Here is a 19,943-nt window from a genome sequence, read left to right on the forward strand (position 1 = left end):
TTAAATGGCTGTCTAGAAAAGATAAAAACATTTTGACAAATATGTGTTATGTACTGAATATTGGAATGGCCCAATTATGGATAATAGTTATAAATAGTTATAGCCTCCAAACATTATGAAACATTGTATGTGTTGAGCATATATCAACCTGTCCCAACGTTACAAAGACTAACATTTATTGCATGCCCAGTACCAATATAAAATCATTTTATATATTTTATGTCACTTAATTTTTTTTTAGAAAATTTGTTATTGAAGCATAGTTGACACTTGGTGTTGTTTTAGTTTCAGGTGCACAATTTTATCATTTAATCTTCCTAACCACATCATGATGTAGGTATTATTATCATCCTATATTACAGATGAAGTAATACTGAAGACCAGAAATATTAATAAACAATGCCCCAAGTCATGTAGTAAGGAAATGGCAGAGCTGACACAAAAATGATCTCTTGGCCAGAGCCATTAAGTATTATTATCCTAATTTTATTAATCAGGAAATTAAGGTACAAAATATTAGAATTCTTGTCTTAGGTTATACAACTATTAATGGTCATGTTGGAATATCAATAAGGTTGTCTGACCTCAAAGCCCAGTGGTTAAGAATTACATAATTGGAAATAGTTCAGACTAAGCAAAAGACAAATTGATTGTTTCTGATAGTTACGTAAAATGAATACGTGATTGTGAAGTTTAGACACATATAAAACAATTTTAAAGAGCTTGAGAGACGGAGCAGATAACATTTGATGGTCATTAATGTTATCTAAGGAAAGATTTTATCAGTCTAGAGAGACATTTAGTATCTCTTTGTCAGGTATATCTACCCTAAGTATTTAATATTTTTCATATTATAAAAGATACTTTTAAGAATTCTGGTTCTTGAATATTTATCGCAACTATATAGAAATACAATATGTTCTTTTTATATTGGTCATATATCCTGAAATCTTACTAACCTTACATGTTAGTTCTAGAATCTTCATAGTAGATTCCTTGTGTTACCTATTTCTTCTTGGGCGAGATTGGGTAAGTTGTATTTTTCAAAGAAATTGTCAATTTATCTAAGTTATCAAATTCATGAGTATCAACTCACACATAGTTATATTAATTATCTATTGCTATTTAACAAATTACCACAAACACATTATCTCAAACTTATTATCTCACAGTTTCTGAGGATCAGGAGTCCAGTTCTTTTGCAGGGCCGTCTGCTTAGGGTCTTATAAGGCTGTAGACAAGGCATAGACCAGGGCTGGGTTCTCATCAGAGGCTTGACTGGGAAGCATTTGCATTCATGCTTTATCGGGTTGTTGGCAGAATTCACTTGTAGTCAGAGGATTCATGGGAGCTTGAATAAGAAATGTTTCTTAAAAGCCAGCAATGAAGAAAGAGACACTCGAGTAAGATAGTCATGATAATCCTATACCTCCCATTGCCTCCACTACATTCCACTGGTTAAAAGTACATCATATGTCCTGTTTATACTAAAGGGGAATGGAGTATACAAAGTCATGAACACCAAGATGTGGGGATCATGGGGGACATCTTAATGTCCATCCACCACTATTTTTTACTATCTGTAGAATTTATAGTGATGTTACGACTGAGTCCAGGCTTGCTCTGTTTGTGGTGTGGCAGGCCAATGAGTTCAGAGGCAAGATGTTGGGGTAAAAAAAATAAGTGACTTTATTTGGAAAGCCTGCAAACTAAGGAGGTGGTGGACTATTTTCTTACCACCCTCCCCCCACTCCAGCATGAAATTTGAACTTCTCTTATGTTAGCAAAAGGGGAAAGTAAAAAGCGGTTGGAGTCAAAAGGTGACTGACATTTGTGGACATGTGAGGGTCTACATCTGAGGGTCATGTAAGTTCTCTGTCCTTGGTCAGTTGCTCTTTGTGTACAGGAGTCTGGTCATGTCATTCCTGTAAATCTTAAAAATAGCCATTTCCCTACATATCTCCTTATCTCCTTGGATGAGGGGGATTTCGGGTAAAAAGCAGTTTTTGCAGATCTTAGCTGTACCATGCCTATGTGCAAGGCTAAGCAGAAGTTTCTAAGCTGTAAGTCACAGCAGGAAGGGAAATAGAAGCAGTACACAGTAGCATGCTAAGTTTCTCCCTGTTCTATTGTCAACTCTCTTATTTCAGATATTGTTGATATGTGCCTTCTCGCTGTTTCTCCAACCGGTCTGGCTAGGGTTTTATCAATTTTATTGATCTTCCCAATCAGCTTTTGGTGTCTAGATGCTCCCTATTGTTTTTGTTTTCAATTTAATCAATTGATGCTTGGATTTTATTATTTTCTTTTTATATTCACATTGGATTTCGTTAGATTTTTTTATTTTTCTAGTTTCTTAAGGTGAAAATTACAGTCATTGCTTTGAAACCTTTATTATTTTTTAATTTAGGCATTTAGTACTATAAGCTCCCTCCTAAATTCTTCTTCTATGTCATCTCACAGATTTGATATATAATATACATCTTCTTACCCTTTTCTTTCTCAAAAATAACCTGTATTGCATCCTTAGTATTGTATTCACCTGACTTCAGTCCTACCTTCCCAGGTACACCATGGCTGCCAGCCCCCAATGGCAAACATTTTTAAGGTTAACATCCTTTTTTATTACCTATGTTAGTCAGTATTCTCTAAAGAAAAAGAAGGAAAAGGACCTGTATAGACACATATATACACATACACAGAATGAATATATGTATACATCCTAATAAACCAATCCTAGTAGAACCAGTAGGATGATTCTATATAAAAAATCCTATAAAATCCTATAAATCTTAAATGTCCTATAGCTAGAGAATGCAAACAACTCTGAGTTTATGCCTGTGTATGATCAGGACATTGTTATAGAAAAATTTATTGAATTTACCTGTGACCAGGTTGATATAAACATCCAATTATATTTACATATTCACTGTGCCTTTTAACTATGGCTTCATCAAATGTTTATTAATATTGCATTTGTTTTATTTCCATAATATTAGTTTTTCAAGATTGGATGACCAATAATGCCAGTGTAATGGAATCTCCATATGAAATTCCCCAGGATAAAACGTCATTCTCTAAAAAGTTCCTGGAAACACATGTGCATTATAACATTTTTAGAAACAGAAATATTTGTAAGAACATGAATTTGTAAGAACATGAACATGAATATGTTCATGTGGGACAGTTGACTGTATTTCATCTTATAGTAAAATAAGAGGATGTTCACTGTTGTCTAACAAGGTCACTTGTTCATTAAAGGTTCTGGATGTCTCTACTTTTTTCACTTTTTGGAAGAGCCTTTGCTATGCTCCTGTTCTTTTGGCCCTCCCCCCATTCCTAGAACCCTGAAGAAGTTAACTACTTATAAGGAAATGTTCTTGTCTCTAAGTTAACAGTGCACTTGCCCAATAGACTTGATGCCTGGGACTCCTGCTCCTGCCAAACAGGTTTTCTCACTTCTCAGGCTTGAAGCTGAGGCTCTCCTTGGTAAAATCAACCCAAATAGTTTTGTCATTATTGATTTATTTCATGGATTTGATTTGATTAAACTTTTATTCAATATCTTCTCTATGCCAGGCACTCTGCAAGATGCTGGGGATTAAGAAGTAAACAAGACAAGGGTAATTTTTTAGAATGAATATGAAATCTTTATCAAAATTATGTAGAAATATATTAACAGAGAATTACGTCTATGTTGAGAGCAAGAAAATCCTGAAATTAATGAAGCAGTCACAACTTTGGTGTTAGAGACTGAAACCAGCATTGTTGTTTTTATGCATTTTTAAACATTAATATAATTGATTTCTTAAAAGAAGGCATGCGCTGGAGAGAGCTCATGCTGCCCTGTGTGCTTACAATGCCTAAGGTCCTTTCCTGAGAGGTTTCTGTGTCCACAGCCTCATTTTGTAAAGAAACAAAACAAAGCAAAGCAAACAAAGCAAAACAAAACCAAACAAAACAACCAGCCAGCTCATCAGATCATCACGTGTCACTTGACTCCTGCTATTATGGGTCAGTTGACTTAGTTGAAAGGATTAACCTGTGAAGCAATCTGGAGAGTAAAATCCCCAGCCATTGGCCGATGAAATGCTCTGTTACTAAACTGTGCCCAATAAGGGTGGTCAGTATTGGGTGGTGACTAGCTCTCTTTGGAGAAAAACTTAAAGGAGCAGAAGCCAAGAGACCCATTTGAGGCTTCAGAAGTCATAGGACAGTAAAAGCCTTAAGACAGATAACCCGAAGCGAGAAAGGCCAAGTGGGGAGACTCTAGGTCGACAGAAATAGTTGAAGCAGAGATTAAGATCAACCTAGTCCAAGTTGGGATAGAGTCCTTGGCACAGACAGCAACAAAAATTTACTACTGAATGGACTTTTGAAGGTTTTCCTGTTGGTTGTAAGAGCTGCTGTTAGTCCTCCAAGGATATCGTATGTCCTGAATGACCTATGGTTCCAGCTGACTGGTTGAGTAGTTGCTAAGGCACAACTTCTTGGTCCTTCCCCTCCTTGCATTTCTTTAAGCCAAAACCAACTAAGATAACTTGAAAATGTCATGGTTTTTGAAACCCGAATAAGATTGACCATTAAGAGCATCTCTATGTTACAAATAAATCATATAAAACAAATATGTCTGACAGTACTTAGTCATGTTACTTGTCTGTTGAACCGAAGCTATCCGTTTATTTCAGATTACCTGTAATCCAAAGGAAAAGTAAAAGTAGTGCATATTCTCCAACTCACATTGTTAGAATTCAAATAATTGCAAGTGAATTAAGAAAGTGAGAGGATATTATCTGAACTCATTCAGTTCTGATTTTCAATAAAACAAATTCAATTTATCTGTAATATGGCCCCTACTTAATAAAAAAGTATAAGTGACATTGAGTGGCAAATTTGGCAGTAAATCATGTACCTTGAGGTAAGAGTGAAACCAGTTTTATGGAAACTTTCTCATCCTTTTTTCAACTATTCTAAAATGTAGTATTTTTTAAACTTTAGATTTTTGTGCTTCTCTTTTAAAAGAACCCACCTGCAGCAAACACACTTGGGAGCTCAATAAATATTATGTAGCAAAGTCCAAAGAGGCTTATTCACAAAGAAGGGGCCCAAATCCCTCAGCTTTAGAATTATTCTTTATCTTTATGTGGTTTCTGAGACCCATAGGGTCTTTTCCCTTCTTTTTCCCACAGTCTCCCTACTTAGCATTCACAGAAGGTACCTCTCCTTCAGGCTAGCTTAATTTCAACATAAAAAAATTTTTCTCTCACTTTTTTTTTTGGCAGGGTGGGGGAGAGAGAAAAAGGAGTTAAACTTGGAAACATGTACTTATCACTAATGTGCTTTATTTCCAGAGAGCACTGACCAAATTATTTTTTGTTGCCAAAAATAATTTTAAAATAATTGCACTTTATGATCTTGACAATTTATTTCTTCATGCACCATCTTTGAGTATTCCTGTACTGAAATAGTGGTGCTGACATGATCTTTTCCATTAATGAAGGCAGATTTACAAAATATTGTTGTTTATTCACTGGTTTGCATATTTACTATTGCAATGGAATCATGTAGCAGTTTCAGAGCACATAGTAGCCACCAAGAGTTCTGTACCTAAATAAGATTTGAGGGAACCACAAAGAATCATTGTTCGAAACATAAGCCATGCTTTCACGAAGGTTAAACCACACAGTTCATTCAAATTTTCCTATTCCTTTCTCTCCCCCTATTATACAAGATTGTGTTTATTTTGCAGTGAGGTCAAGGGTACAATCTGAAAAAGACAATGGGTTGTTTTGCTGGAATAAGCCTGGCATGTACTAAATTGAATGTGTGTTACATTTGCTTATTTAAAAAATGAGTGCAGAGAAATACAAGAAGATAAGAAATGAATCAGCCAATATCCTTCCCTCTCTCTCTGAAAATGTAAAGTAAGATAAAGTTCTTTTCTGTTCTGTCAGTAACAAAATGTGAGAGTAGTACTAGCAAATAGAGGCTTTTTAATTTTATTTTTTATTTTTTGTGATTTTTTTTTTTCTTATGGATCTATTATTTATTCTAGCTCTTCCAACTTACTGTGGGATTCCTGGCAATTTAGTTAATCTCCCCATGATTCAGTTTCCCTCTTTGAGAAGTGGGGACAATAATATTAAATTTAGTTACTCATAGGCTGGTCCTGGAAATGGGGTTAACACGGGTAATTGTTAGCTCTTTCCTGTCCTGTCCCTGAGTCCTCTTGCTCTTCTTTTTCTTCATTCTCTTTGTATTTCATTCTTATAGACTAAGCAAGAGTTACCACCTCCTGTGCATTGTGCTTAAACATGTGCTGCCCAACATGACTTTTGAGTGAATATACATGGTGCATTAATGCACCAAGGATAAGAACATCTATTGTGCTTTCAACTTATTGTCTCACACTGCTGAGTGGTCTGATGGCTTTTTTGTCTGTTAGAACCGCATTAGGCTGACCATATATTCTCTTTTGTTTTTCTGAACCCATTATTCCCTATTATTTATATTCTTTCTGTCTAGCTCTAGACCTGTGTTACTTTGTAGGGGCTGCCATAACAAAATACCAGACAGGGCAGCATGCACTGGAAATGTATTTACTCAGAGTTCAGAAGCCTGAGATCCAGGTGTCAGAAGGGTTGGTTTCTTCAGAGGTCCCTGTCCTCGGCTTGTAGATGGCTGGCTGCTCACTGTATGTTCACATGTTCTTCCTCTTGGACATGTCTGTGTCCAAATTTCCACTTCTTATAAGGACACTAGTCACCTGCAATAACCTCATTTTAAGTTAATTACCACTTTAAAGGCTCCACCTCCAAACACAGTCACAATTCTGGGGTACTGGGGCTAGGGTTTTGCTGCACGAATTTTGGGGAGAAGATAATTTAGTTCACAATAGAACCTTACCTTGCTTATGAAGAAGCTCATATCTTAATTTTTCTGACCAACTTGATAACTTGTGAAATTTCTTAAGCTTTTTTTTTCCCTTGGGGCTCCATGCTCAGTGGGGAGTCTGCTTGAATATCCTCTCCCCCTGCCCCTCCCGCTGCTTGTGTGTGTGCTCTCTCTCAAAATAAATAATAAATCTATTTATTATAATAGATTTATTCATAATAATAAGGGCGTTTATAACTCAACACCCAACAGAGTCATTAAACATCTGGCTAATTGTAAAATTGATTGGAAATTTTTTGCATTTCTATAATCTCACCTTTTAATTCTTTCAAAACTGTTGAATGACTACTATCTGGTCCCAACATATAAATACCTTATTCATTCATTCATTTATAGAACAATGGAGATAATAAAGCATTTAGTAGTTAAGAGAGAAGCTGGTATATGGAAGGGGATTTTAATGGATAACCAGAGAAAACTGAGGTAAAACGAGTTCAAAAGTGTAGCTCAAGAAACAGTCACGCAGATCCTGACTTTCAGCACAGGTGGTAAATTGTGCCCCAAGCGGGCTATGTACCTCTTCAGAACTTTATTTACTTGTAAAGTGGGGATGGTAAAAACAATTATTTCACAGAGTTGAAGGATTAAATAAGACAACTTAGATGAAAAAAGTTATGAAGCTATGAAGTACTATACAGATATTAGAAGTTATTTTAATGTATAATTACAATGTTTATTCTAGTTCTTTTGATTTGTCTTTGTCAAACTTAGTTAGCAGAATTAATATAATCTGTCATGTATCTCATTTTTTTCACAAGGGCATAATTTGCATTGCAATCATCAGGTAGTGGGAGATAGCTGGATTAAAAAAAAGCCCCTGTTCAAAATGTCTGTCTCTGTGTTTAGTCCAATCTGTTCTGGTGGTGTGTTCTTATCCCTAGTGGATATGCAGTTGTCAGTCTGGGCACATGCATGCTTGTGCATGTGTGTGTTAAGCAAGGTGTATGTTCCTTTTCTTCTGGGTATGAACCTATGAGTTGTTGATTCCTCTTTTGCCTTGGGAAAGATAGAAAAAAAATCCATCTTTTTTTAATTAAAACTTTAAAAAAAATTCAAGTATAGTTGACACACAGTGTTATATTAGTTTCAGGTGTACAACAGTGTTTCAACTTCTCTGTACACTTTCTATGCTCACTACAAGTGTATCTATACCACCTGTCACCATCATATATTCCTGTGATGTGTCTTTTATTTCCATGACTTATTCATTCCATAACTAGAAGCCTGCCTCTCCCTCTCCCTTTCACCCATTTTGCCCATGCCTTCCCTCCATCCTTCTGGCAACCATCAGTTTGCTCTCTGTATTTATAGGTCTAGTTCTGCTAAGAAATCCATCTTTTTTAAGGTACTTAAAATTTTCATTCTAAGCAAACAAAAGCAGGCAACTTTAAGTAGTCTTTCAAACTTGAAATACATATGTCTATGACTAGCTCATTAATTAGAATGTGGATCTCACACCAACTTATGAAGATCATTGGCTCAAATAATCTCTTCCATTTGTTCAAGGCTAATGATGGTGATGATGTTGATTTTTACTCACCCCAGCACTGTAGAAACCTAACAGTATGTGACTATTGCAAGTCCTATATATAACCGTATACTATAGAGTTATGTCTTAGTTTGGGTTCCCCAGAAAGCAGAGCTTGAGACAAAGACTTGTTTTTAAACACTTTATTGAGGAAGATGAGCCTAGGGAGCAAAGAAGTCTGATAGGTGGAACAGAGCAAGAAATAAGAGGGATGCAAAATGAGAATGTACTGTCAAGCAGATATCTCCACAGACAACTAGCTGCTCAATCATTTCAGCCACATAAAATGTGTCTTAAGACTGTCTTTCTCTGATAAGGACCTATTTGACCATTGCTGGTCAAATAATTGGCTTTGCTCTTCTGGGTAGCACATGCACGGATGCAAAGCCTGCTTCTATTTCAGCCCACATAGTGGCAGCAATGCAGAACACCTGGGTAGAAGGCAAGAGGCTTCTGGGACTGGTCTGAGGCAAGGCACTGTCAAGGGCCACATGCACTGAAGTGTTTGAAGGTACATGGACTGATTGCCTCACCCGTGGATGGAATAAAAGAAGTGAAGTGAGGAGAATCTGAAGGGGGGCGGCGTAAGACATATCCAACACTCTGCGTGTATGTGTGTGTGTGTGCATGTGTGTATACATGCAAAAAGTTGGGGATAACTAAAGTTTTGGTTTTTTTTCCCCAATATCAAGAGTCACATGCTCTATTGATTGAGCCAGCCAGGTGCTCCCTGGATAACTAAAGTTTACTGTTGAAATCAATATTATTTCTGGGAAGGATTTATAGTGAAGAGATATTCTATATGCATGTATTTAGAAATATGAAGCTCTTTACAACATGGATGGCATTCTATGTATTCTAAAATGATTACCTACCCAATTTAATAGATTTTGCAGAGGAAATACAACATGCATGGGTCCAATTTTATGTTTTCCTTTTCTTTTTGAAAATTAGGAGAAATAGTAATGACTGAAAAATAGTGGCATTTGGGGAATTGCCTTAATAAGTTACCAGACAGTTTAACATATGTGTTGGTAGGTCCACCATGAGAGGGAAAACATGATATAATATTTAAAAGGTGTCATGTAGTGAGAAAAGAACATCTTTGGAATTAAAGAAACAATATTATTCCTTAGTGACTTTTTGTTAATGTTCAATTTAATGGCATAGAGAGAGAGATTTCTGTTTTCCTAGAAAGCCCAATGCTTTTGGATATAATGCCATATTCTGGGGCCAGTGTCTGGGCTCCATTGATTGCTTGTCTAGGTTTGGACAAGATGGACTGGTAGTATCAACTAGTCACCTGCATTTTAATAAAATTTCTTGCTGTAATTATAGTTATCATGGCCATATATTGATACAACTTAATTTTTTTCCAGATGAATATGTGGCTTTGCAAACCTATGGTGATGAGGTAAGTTTTAGTAACCTTTGTTTTTTAGGAACAACAATTTCAAACAGCATCACAAGTTGTATTGAAAAGGCTTTCTATTGGGTGAATTTTACTGAGAAAATCCATTTGTTTGATATTAATTACAAAGAAGTTATTTCCCAGATGAGCAGGGTCTAGAAAAGAAGGCAAAGTTTGTCTTGGTATAGATGTCATCTTTCAGTACCAAGGTCAAATATCTAATGATGTAATTTAAGTGTAGTAGTTACATTTTGAACAGAAGAAAGTATTTTCCTAGCCAGAAGAATATAGTGTATTGTGACTACCTATTTACTACCATAATCTATGACTCAAACTTCTTCCCATGTGACAGTGGTACAGAGGTTATCAGTGAGTTTAAACTAATCCACCTGTTTATTTGCCATTGTAAACTTTTTTCTTGCATTGTAAATAATTTCCAGATGTTTTAGCCTCTCCTACAACTGTATGGCATATTTCCATCTGCCACAGCTACTAACGGACACATATTTAAAGAAGGGTGACTTACTTGCTTTATTATAATTATTACATGCATTTTAAATGATAAAAGTGATCTGACAGAAACTTTAGGAATAGGAAAAAGACTTAAAAATCATCTATAAGCCTGCAACACTTATAAAATCACTGTTACTCTTGTGGGTATTTTCTTCCAATTATTTTCCCTATATATATATAGGAAAATATAGTTTACATAGCATATAGTTTACAGAACATATTGTTCACATAATTGTTAAGCCTTCTCTTTTCCAGCTAAGGAAATTTATACCTGCTCTCCTAGTGTGAGTAAAATGGGTTACTTTCTAAGGGGAATGTTGATAACATAAGTGACGGAAGACATAGCATACTCTTTGGTTTAGCACTACCATGCCTAGAAAAATTTTGAAGGACATCAAAGACATTATTATTTTCATGAATATTAAGAATATTTGCCAGTGCTTTATAATATTGAAAGTTGAGCATGAGCATAGTGATCTAAAAAATATGAGATTAGTTAAATAAACTGTAGTATAACAACACAATGGAATAACTTAAATATTAAAATTATGTTATAGGAGTGAGTATATTGATTAAGGAAAATGTTTATGGTCTATAGTTAAGGGAAGATTTAGACTAAAAAACCAGTGTATTCTATACCATTCCAGAAAAAACCTGTATGTATCCATATATAAAGGGAGACAATGAAAGGCTAATAGCGATTGCCTCTGGTTTATGAGATTATCATTAAGACAATTTGGGTTCAGTTGCAAGTAAAAAAAAATATTCTAGGAAAGAAATGAATGTGAGACTTCAGTGCTCACAAAATCATTGGAAGAGCTAGAGAAGCAGGTTCTTGACTGAGTTTCCAGAAATGACTCCTAGACTTGCAAAGTCAGCTGCTTTCTCTGCCATGATCTGAAACTGCCGCCATGATCACTGGCTCCAGGACTAGATGAACTCAGCGGAGATCCATACTAGCAAAATGGTGCAGCCACTAAGGCAGGGAACACTCACTGTTATCTCTGTTAGCACTACTAACAGAAAAACCAATGCCAGCAGGACTGTGCCTGACAGCAAGAAGTAGAGGCGTAGACACAACCTCTTTCTATCTTCGAAATCTGTGTGGGTATATCTCCTTAGTGGAAGCTAGGACACACATGGACACCAAGCTCCATGTGTCTTTTAATCTAGAGCTCTCCATCGTCTGAAAGTGGCATAGGGCATTGGAATAGAGTTGTGAACCAATATGCCATAGCGGACCTAAAAACTGATTTCAATGTCATCCTTTTTGATGTGGTGTTTTCTAAGGTTATCAGCATTGAGCATATCTTTGTGACTGGAAAGAAAAAAAAAGATTTTATATTGGGATGTCTCACTGTTACTACACAGGCAAAATACCCATCACTTTTAATAGCCACTTCTTAGCTTCTCAACTGGAAAAAAAAAAATTCCCATGCTTTCCCTCTGCAAAGTGAGGTCCAATTCTAAATAGTTTCTGTGTTGATATAAAGTTACTGAAAATATTTAAACCTGTATGAGACTTAAAACAAAACCACCAACGTAAAAGGAAAAAACTTGTGACCTGTAGAATGAGGATCAGGGGCACATGTATTTAGGGGAAAAAAAGTAAACAACAATTTTTCATCTTGATGTAACGATGACACACAGTATTACCTTGTTGGCCAACTTACAACATGACAAATAAAAATGCTTCCTTATAACTTTCCTATGAAGACTGAAAAAAATGTATTTAGAAAGTGAATCTTCTTGAGTCAATCATGTAAGATTCTACCTGTCAAACATGGCAGATTCAGGTTGGTGATGCTTATGACGTCTCTACCAAAAGAGAGCAGCTTGAACATAAAAATAGTTTTGTGCTCTAGGGAAGAATGCTATTTTCTTTCCTTGTGATATGCATCTGCAGAGTCACCTCTCTCCAGAAAACGCATTCAGTTTGATTTTATTGTTTTTTAATCTGGATTTTTGAGGTGTTAGCTGGGTGCCTACAAATGTGCAACGTGGCACAGAAACTCAACAGTAGGAATGGGGTCTCTGGTTCTTGGAAAACTTTCTTTTTAGAGCAATGCGTTGAGACACCCACATTTATATAATGAGAAAAACTGCAGATTTGGTGTAATCGGGGCAGGACACATGTAAAGTTGTGCTAGCCAGCGAGCCATGGGTATATGTGATCGGTGTCTCTTCCAGGCTGAAATACATAAAAGATATTCAGGCGTCTCTTTCCCTGTTGAGGTGATGAAGAAAGCCCACTGTTCCCTGGTATTGCAGCTACAAGACGACAGGTGGCCATCATCTTAGACTCCAAAGTGACGGTGCACCCGACCTCACCACTTCTGACTTGTCCCCAGCTTACACTGGACATAGATCGTGAATGAGACGTGACTGTTGCTGTGTCAAATCATCATTTGATATTTCGGTATTTGTTATTTGAGTATAACCTAGATAATCCTGGCCAATAAATAGAACTTGCTTACCCTTCTCATTTCATGTTTTGTCCTCTTCCTTACATTCAAGGCCTCAGCCAGATCGAATTTCAAGTTTCTTGAACTTGCCCACCTCTGATCTTCTGATCCTCTGATGCTAGTTCCTTTCTTGATTGCTCTTCCAGTTCTTCTTCATTTGTCTAACTTTTCGTCCTCCTTTCCTCAATCAGGACATACTTCCTCTGGGAAACTTCTTTCGATCTTTCAAGTCTGCATCAGATGCCCTTTCTATAGCCACTTGAATTTCCCCTCCACTTACCACACTATGAATTCTCTGCTTATTCTTCTGTCCTGTATCTAACCATATATGTTTTGACGGCTATTATATTCCTTATATGAAGACTAATGCCAGCCACAGGGTGAGCTCTCAGTGAATACCTGTTGAAAGAATGGCTGAACGAACAAACTCACCCAGCTGGGGCTAAGCTTGGAAGGCTAGGGCAGAAGGCAGAGCGGCGAGACAGTGGGGCAACAAACTGTATACCTGCTGTATATTTGCCTTCAGGACACATGGATTATGGTTCTCCATCTCTGCTCTCCTGCCTGCTTGGCTGCTGGGACCTGAGCACCTTTTCTGAGTTGCTCTCTCCCTGTTGGCTTGCCATAATTTATCAAAGATATATATGTTTGTGTCAATTGCCAAAGATTAAAAGAAAAAAAAAATCCAACTGGATCCCGAATACTAAGTGGCAAATGTTTATTATAAGCCAGAGGAAGACAGGCTGTTCCCGTGCTGTATTTTGCTTCTGTGTAAGAAGAAAATTAATCTAAAATTTGATTGCTATAATGTCAAGGAGGATCAGGGCATATCTGTCTGTTTCTTTTTGAAGTATCCTTTGCACTCCAAGTAATTTTCTTAAAATGGGAGCGGTCTGTTCCAGATTGGAAAAGCTGAAAGAAGGTATGCCACATAATGTATTTTTCTTTTGTTTCTGTTTTCTTCCGGGTTTGGTAATCCAGGAACACCATTTCCCTCTGCTGAGTGATGTTGGGATAAGAATAGTGGTCATTTGTGAACGTATACCATTGTTGAAATGCACCCCATATATTTTAGTGAAAGTCATTCACCCAGAAATCTTGTTCCAGCTAGCAAACTGATTCAATCACTGAAAGTAGATGACTTGATAAAAAAAAAATCAAATAAAATACCAATTTCCCATTTTCCTCTTCATTTTAAGCCTACTCATTAATGTTCTTTTCTCATATTTAAAATTCTACTGGGCTCAAGTAAAATGCAGTCCGATAATTAGAAAAGAAATTAAAGAGAAATGCAATGGTTGGATGTTTTTTAGAAGCTCAGAAAAGGCTGAGTGTATTCATTGCCATTTGCTTGAGTCTATTAGGGAGTTAGAGTGCAGAATATTGAATCCAAGCATTGTGATTTTTCTAGATGTCAGCTTTAGTAGCCAGAGGGCTTGCTCTTCATCAAGAAAATCTTCACCCTTCATAAGCTTGGGCCTGAATAAATAGAAAGTATTGATTAAGAGAAGTGAGGATGGGGAATATTTTTGATGTTTCCTAGGTAATATTACTCTTGGGTGTTTGTTATTTCCATTACTCTCTGTTGAGAGCCTCAAGGGAGTTTCTCCAGAAATGCTCTGTGGTCTGTCTTTAGTAATAAGCCCTTTGGGTAAGTAAAACAGAAAGAGAAAGCTTTTTCCCTGCCTTTGAGGAGTGTATCGGAGAGACAATACACAGAGAATTCAAGCCCTGCTAGAAGGCTGCAAGGGAATATGGGCAAGACAAACAGGTATAAAGTAGGGTCTATGGAATAAAGAATCAGACACTGTAGGGAGAGCACTGCACCGTGTTTGAGAATACAGGATCCGGACTGCTTAGGCTCAAATCTCATCATTGCTATTAAGGTGTGACTTTATATTTAAGGTGTATTTTATATATATATATATTTATAACATATTATAAATATATATATATTTATAAATATATATATATTTATTTATAAATATATTTGTATATTTATATTTAAGGTGTGACTTTAGGGAAGTCACATAACCTCTGGACAAAATAGGGATGAGATATTCGCCCAATTTGGTTCTCAAGATGAAATGAGACTTAATAGAAGACTCTGTTTTATTCACAGTATCTCTTTTGCATGATAACTGTAACAGGAGTAGTAGCATAGCCACAGAATTTCAGTCACAAAATTGCCTATTCATCCATATGAATTATGTACACATCATTCCTGAAGTCAACAACTCAAAGATGCAGGTTGGGGGGGATTCTGCAGACATCGATGACCATAAGCATAGATTAAAGAGCTTTATCTTGAAAAATGATAAGACTTGGAAATACTGTATTTATTCTACAGAAGGAAAGATGAAGGGGAAAAATGTGGTGCTATAAAAATTGGAACTAGGAATAAGCAGTAATCTAACAGAACTATTCTTTAACAGCACCACTATTTTGCTTTTGTTACTATTACCCTGGACATGAGAAATTACATTGCCCAACTACTGGAATCTAAAAGGACCAAGTATCATTATCATTGGCTCATAGCAATCCAAATCATTCCATATTTGGCTAATACGCCTTTAGATTAATAAAACATGTATTGTTTTGAGTGCTGGTTCTCATTTACAGGTGAATGTAGAAAAAAAATGGTGACTATTTTGGCAGCTGCAGTGTACAGAGAACAATTACTTCCTTCTCTTTTTGGCTCTTTTGAGTTCTCAAGGAGGTACAGCAGAAAAATCAAAACCAGATGGCTCTAAAGGATATTACATTGATTTTTTTAATTTATGTCCTATTTCTAATAAAAAGACTTTAAAGTAACTCAAAGTCTCAAATCATTTGCAGAGTAGAAACTTCTTAGTATTCTGGATGGAAGTCTCCCTAGAGGAAAATGTCATTTCCATTGCTTTACAAAGCAAATCTTGTGGTTCAGTGGTTTAGAGACTTTGTTTGGTTCTTGCATGATGAGGTCCAATGAATTTAATTGCTGTGTCATGAACCCCACCTTAGTCCTGTTCCAAAGCATCTAGAAAATAGAAACTGTCAGAAGAAAAGCATCCAAAACATGTTCTAGATTATCCTCAAAGTTCTTAGATAAAACTGGATAGAGACATGTCCATCAATAATTAACCACTTGCATTGTTGAAAGGGAACAACACATTGACAGAGATAAAGACAATGAGCTTTTTTGAGAAAGTGGCTAGGCTTTCCACTCTGACAGAGCTAATCTATTTGTCTCATGTTTTCTTTCTGATGTATGCACAGAAATTATCTATGATACAAATCTATGGTTCACAAGCAGCTTATGTAATTTGCAGGGCTCAGTGCAAAATGAAAATGCAGGCTCCTCGTTCAAAAAGCAGGAAGAATGCTTTTTCTTCTTTTCCCAGGTTTGTTTCCCTACCTGTGATAGTCTTGTGTATTAGTTATTTAGTAACTTACTCCCCCCGGCATGGAGTTACTTGATTAAGAGAAGTGAGGAAGAAGTGAGGGGCAAGTGTAGACCCTTAGAAGAGCCCAGGGCTCTGCCCCGTGACTTGGCAAGCAGGGCATTTTAATCAGACCCCAAACCATGCCCAGGCCCAAGTAGGGTTGAGGGTCACAGTTGTTGCTGGTGAGTGAGGAGAGCATCCTTGAAAAAGTCTTCCAGGGAAGATGGGTAGGCAGGACCCCTATGCACACCTAGGCTCTAAGCATCTAGTGCTTTGTCCTGTAAGACCTCATTTACCAAAACAATAAAATTATCAAGAATTTTAAGACAGTGATCACAAAACAATAAAACTGCAAACAAAAGGCCTATCTGAGTGTGGGACCCTGTGAGATTCTACTGGTCACCTGGCCTTGCTCACAAGTCCTTCTGAGGTAGGTTGTGTTATCTTTATTTGATAAAGAAGTTAAATCCTGAATGTTCACACCTGCTAAATGACAGAATTAGACAACCAACCATGCTGGTTTGACTTCTGTGCCTGTGCCTGGGATACCATGCCAGCACATCATGTATGTTACTCTCTTCTGGAATCTACCTTAGGGTACCCAGAGCAGTTTGTTCCAGCTTTGCAATGTGATTTCTTTCTTTCCTTTCTTTCTTTCTTTCTTTCTTTCTTTCTTTCTTTCTTTCTTTCTTTCTTTCTTTCTTTCTTTCTTTTGATAGGAAGAGGGGATAGGGACAAAAGATGAGGGAGAGAGAAAATCTTTTTTTTTTAATTTTATTTTTTTTATTATTTTTATCCCCAGGGGTACAGGTCTGTGAATTGCCAGGTTTACACACTTCACAGCACTCACCATAGGGGAGAGAGAAAATCTTAAACAGGATCCATGCCCAGCCCAAGTCCTACACAGGGCTCGATCTCACAACCCCGAGATCATGACCTGAGCTGAAATCAAGAGTTGGATGCTTAACTGACTGAGCCACCCAGGTATCCCTGCAGTGTGATTTCTCACTTGAGGGGTTGCATTTCCCCTCTCATAAATGATAATGCCTATAAATCTCTGTGTTGTAAATACCTGGAAGAGAAACATAACTTTCGCTCCTTTTTCTTGAACCTTTCTGAAGACCCTATTCCTATTAATACAGTATGCTTCTTGGAACAATTCTGTAAATTTGACGTACAAGTCTAACAGTATCCTTGGTCATTTCCCAGAAAATAGTTCTTTACTGCATTGGGTCTCTACCTACACGCACGTTAGAATCACCTTGGAAGCTTAAGAAAATGCTTGGCCCTACCCTTCACTACTTAGAGCAGAACCTCTTGGAGGGAGAACTAGGTACCAGTGTTGGCAAATCTTCCCAGGTGATTCTAGTTTGCGAATAGGGTCAAGAACCACTGTTCTACTTAAAGCCCAGCCCGATGTGGACTAAGTTCTTCCACAATAAGAGCCTTTTCATTGTCAGAATAAATTTCAAGTCACCTAGCATCATTTCCAGCTAATATGTAATATTTACAATTATATCTACATATAAATGTGGTCAAGCTAACGCCAAACAGTTTCTCCCATATGCACTAACTCATCATAGTGGACCTCTACCGACATTTTAAGAAGCAGCATGTACGCATGCAAGTCACTTGACTTATTCCATCTACAGATCATGCTGGGTGTTTGGTGAAATCACTGTAGTACCTCCCTTGGCCAATCTCTCCAAGTTTTATCTGTGTATGAATTAGTTCATCATGAAATAGTGTACTTGAACTGAGCTTCCCTTCGTTATTAAGATTTAAAGACACACCCTCACCCTTTATAAAGACAAATATGAGCAACACTGATTTGAAGGAATGTCTCTGAATTTCCCACAACTGTAATTGAAGAGAGTGCTCAGTGTTAATTCAGATATGGCCCCTCTGGGACAAGCTGATAGCTGTCACTTAACTCTCCCTTAGCACAAATAGGGGGACTGCTAATCGTAAGTTTAAATGACCGTTCCTTAAACAAACATTCATTTTGCAGTTCTGTGCAAGGCGTGCTTCTCATTTCAGAGGACATGGCAGTAAATTAAAACAGATATACATTTTTGCCTTTATGAAGCTTACATTCCAATGGGGAGACAGACAATAAAATAAATGAGTTTTAAAAATTAGATGATGATACAAGTTTTGGAGAAAAAAATAACGCAAAGAAAGGGAATAAAGACAGTGAGGTAGCAACATGGCGGGGGTGGTGGTGGTTATTTTTAAATGGGGTAGCCAAGAAAGACTTACTGAGAAGGTGACATTTTAATAAATATTTGAAGGAGCTGAAGCAGCTAGCCAAGAATGTATCTGGAGAACAGCAAGTGAAGAGCCTGGTGTTTCCCAGGAAAAGCAGCAATTCTGTTTTGCTGGAGTAGGGCTAGAGGGTGAGAGAAATTCTAGTAGATGGTAAAGTTGGAGGGATCGTGAGCTTCTGTTGCTAAAGGTGTTGGCATACAATTCGAGCCATTTTAGGAGAGTCTTATCAAAGAATCACTATCTGATGAATACTTGGACCAGATAACTTTTATAGGTCCTAATGAGATCCTGTGATTCTGGGTTGCTGTGAAGATGCACGTTATTCTTACCCGGGTAGGTTTCTTCAAATTCCCACTGGGTGGAGAAAGGATAAAAAAGTCAAATTTGATCTCCCCTTTATTGAAATGTAAACTCATTGAAGGCAGAGTGTTACAGTTTTGTTCACTGCTTTGTCCCCAGGACCCGAAAGTGTGCAAAATGAATATTTGCAGCAAAATAAATATTTGTTTAAAGAAAAATCATGTAAGCTTATAATCAATCCATATCTCCTCTATTGTTGCTAAAGATGAGTTAACTGAAAACCATCAACTTGTTCAGAGCTAAAAAGAATGATTTGTGGTTATAATATGCATAGACCTTTCTTTTATAATCATGAACATATTTTAAAGAATGAAGACAACTGGTCACATTACAATTTTGGCAGTTAAAATCCCGTGGTTTTTTTTTTTTTTTTTTTTCCCAGGAGCAGATATCTCTTCTTTTAGTTCCCTGCGCGCTCCAATTTCTCACTTCTTTGTTCAAATCTCACTTTATTCAAATACCATTTTCCGTGACCACCTTTTCCAAACATGCCTCCCCTCCCTTTACTACTTTCTCTTTCCTTTCCTTTTTTATTTTTTTCGTCATATAGGATATGAGCTGAATTGTGTCTCCACCAAAACGTAACTCCTAGCATCTCACATTACAAACTTATTTGTAAATAGGGTCTTTGTAGTTGTAGCCAAGTTAAGATGAGATTATTAGGGTGGGTCTTAGTCTGAAAAGACTGGTGTCCTTTCAAAAAGGAGCAATTTGGACACAGACATAGACACGGACAGAAAGAAGAGTATGTGAAGAGACGGGAAGAGATCACCTCTGTGAAGACAAGAGGATGGAGATGATGTACCTATAGTCCAAGAAGAGCCAAGGGTTGCTGGGAAACCACCAGAAGCTAGGAAAGGCAAGGGTGTGTCCCTCCAGGTTTTGGAGGGAGCATGGCCTTGCAGTGAGCTCTATCTTGGATTTTTAGCCTCCAGAACTGTGAGACAATAATGTCGGTTGTTTGAACTCGTCTGTTGTGTGGCACTTTGTTGTGGCAGCTCTAGGAAATGAATACA

General features: G+C 37.1%; 1 protein-coding gene across 4 annotated transcripts in view; it reads left to right on the top strand.

Annotated features, from left to right (window-relative positions):
• Positions 1 to 19,943, top strand: part of LGSN (lengsin, lens protein with glutamine synthetase domain) — a 136,194-nt gene that overhangs the window by 69,638 nt on the left and 46,613 nt on the right. For 2 of the 4 annotated variants that reach the window (XM_047734550.1, XM_047734545.1), the window contains exon 1: positions 6,124 to 6,190. The exons of the other annotated variants lie outside the window; for them this stretch is intronic. The gene's annotated coding sequence lies outside the window, so the exon portion shown is untranslated. Of the gene's footprint in view, positions 1 to 6,123; positions 6,191 to 19,943 lie in introns of those variants that run through there. 4 annotated transcript variants of the gene reach the window in all.

The sequence above is a fragment of the Lutra lutra genome, chromosome 6, assembly GCF_902655055.1.
Source record: "Lutra lutra chromosome 6, mLutLut1.2, whole genome shotgun sequence".
Classification (NCBI taxonomy): Eukaryota; Metazoa; Chordata; class Mammalia; order Carnivora; family Mustelidae; genus Lutra; species Lutra lutra.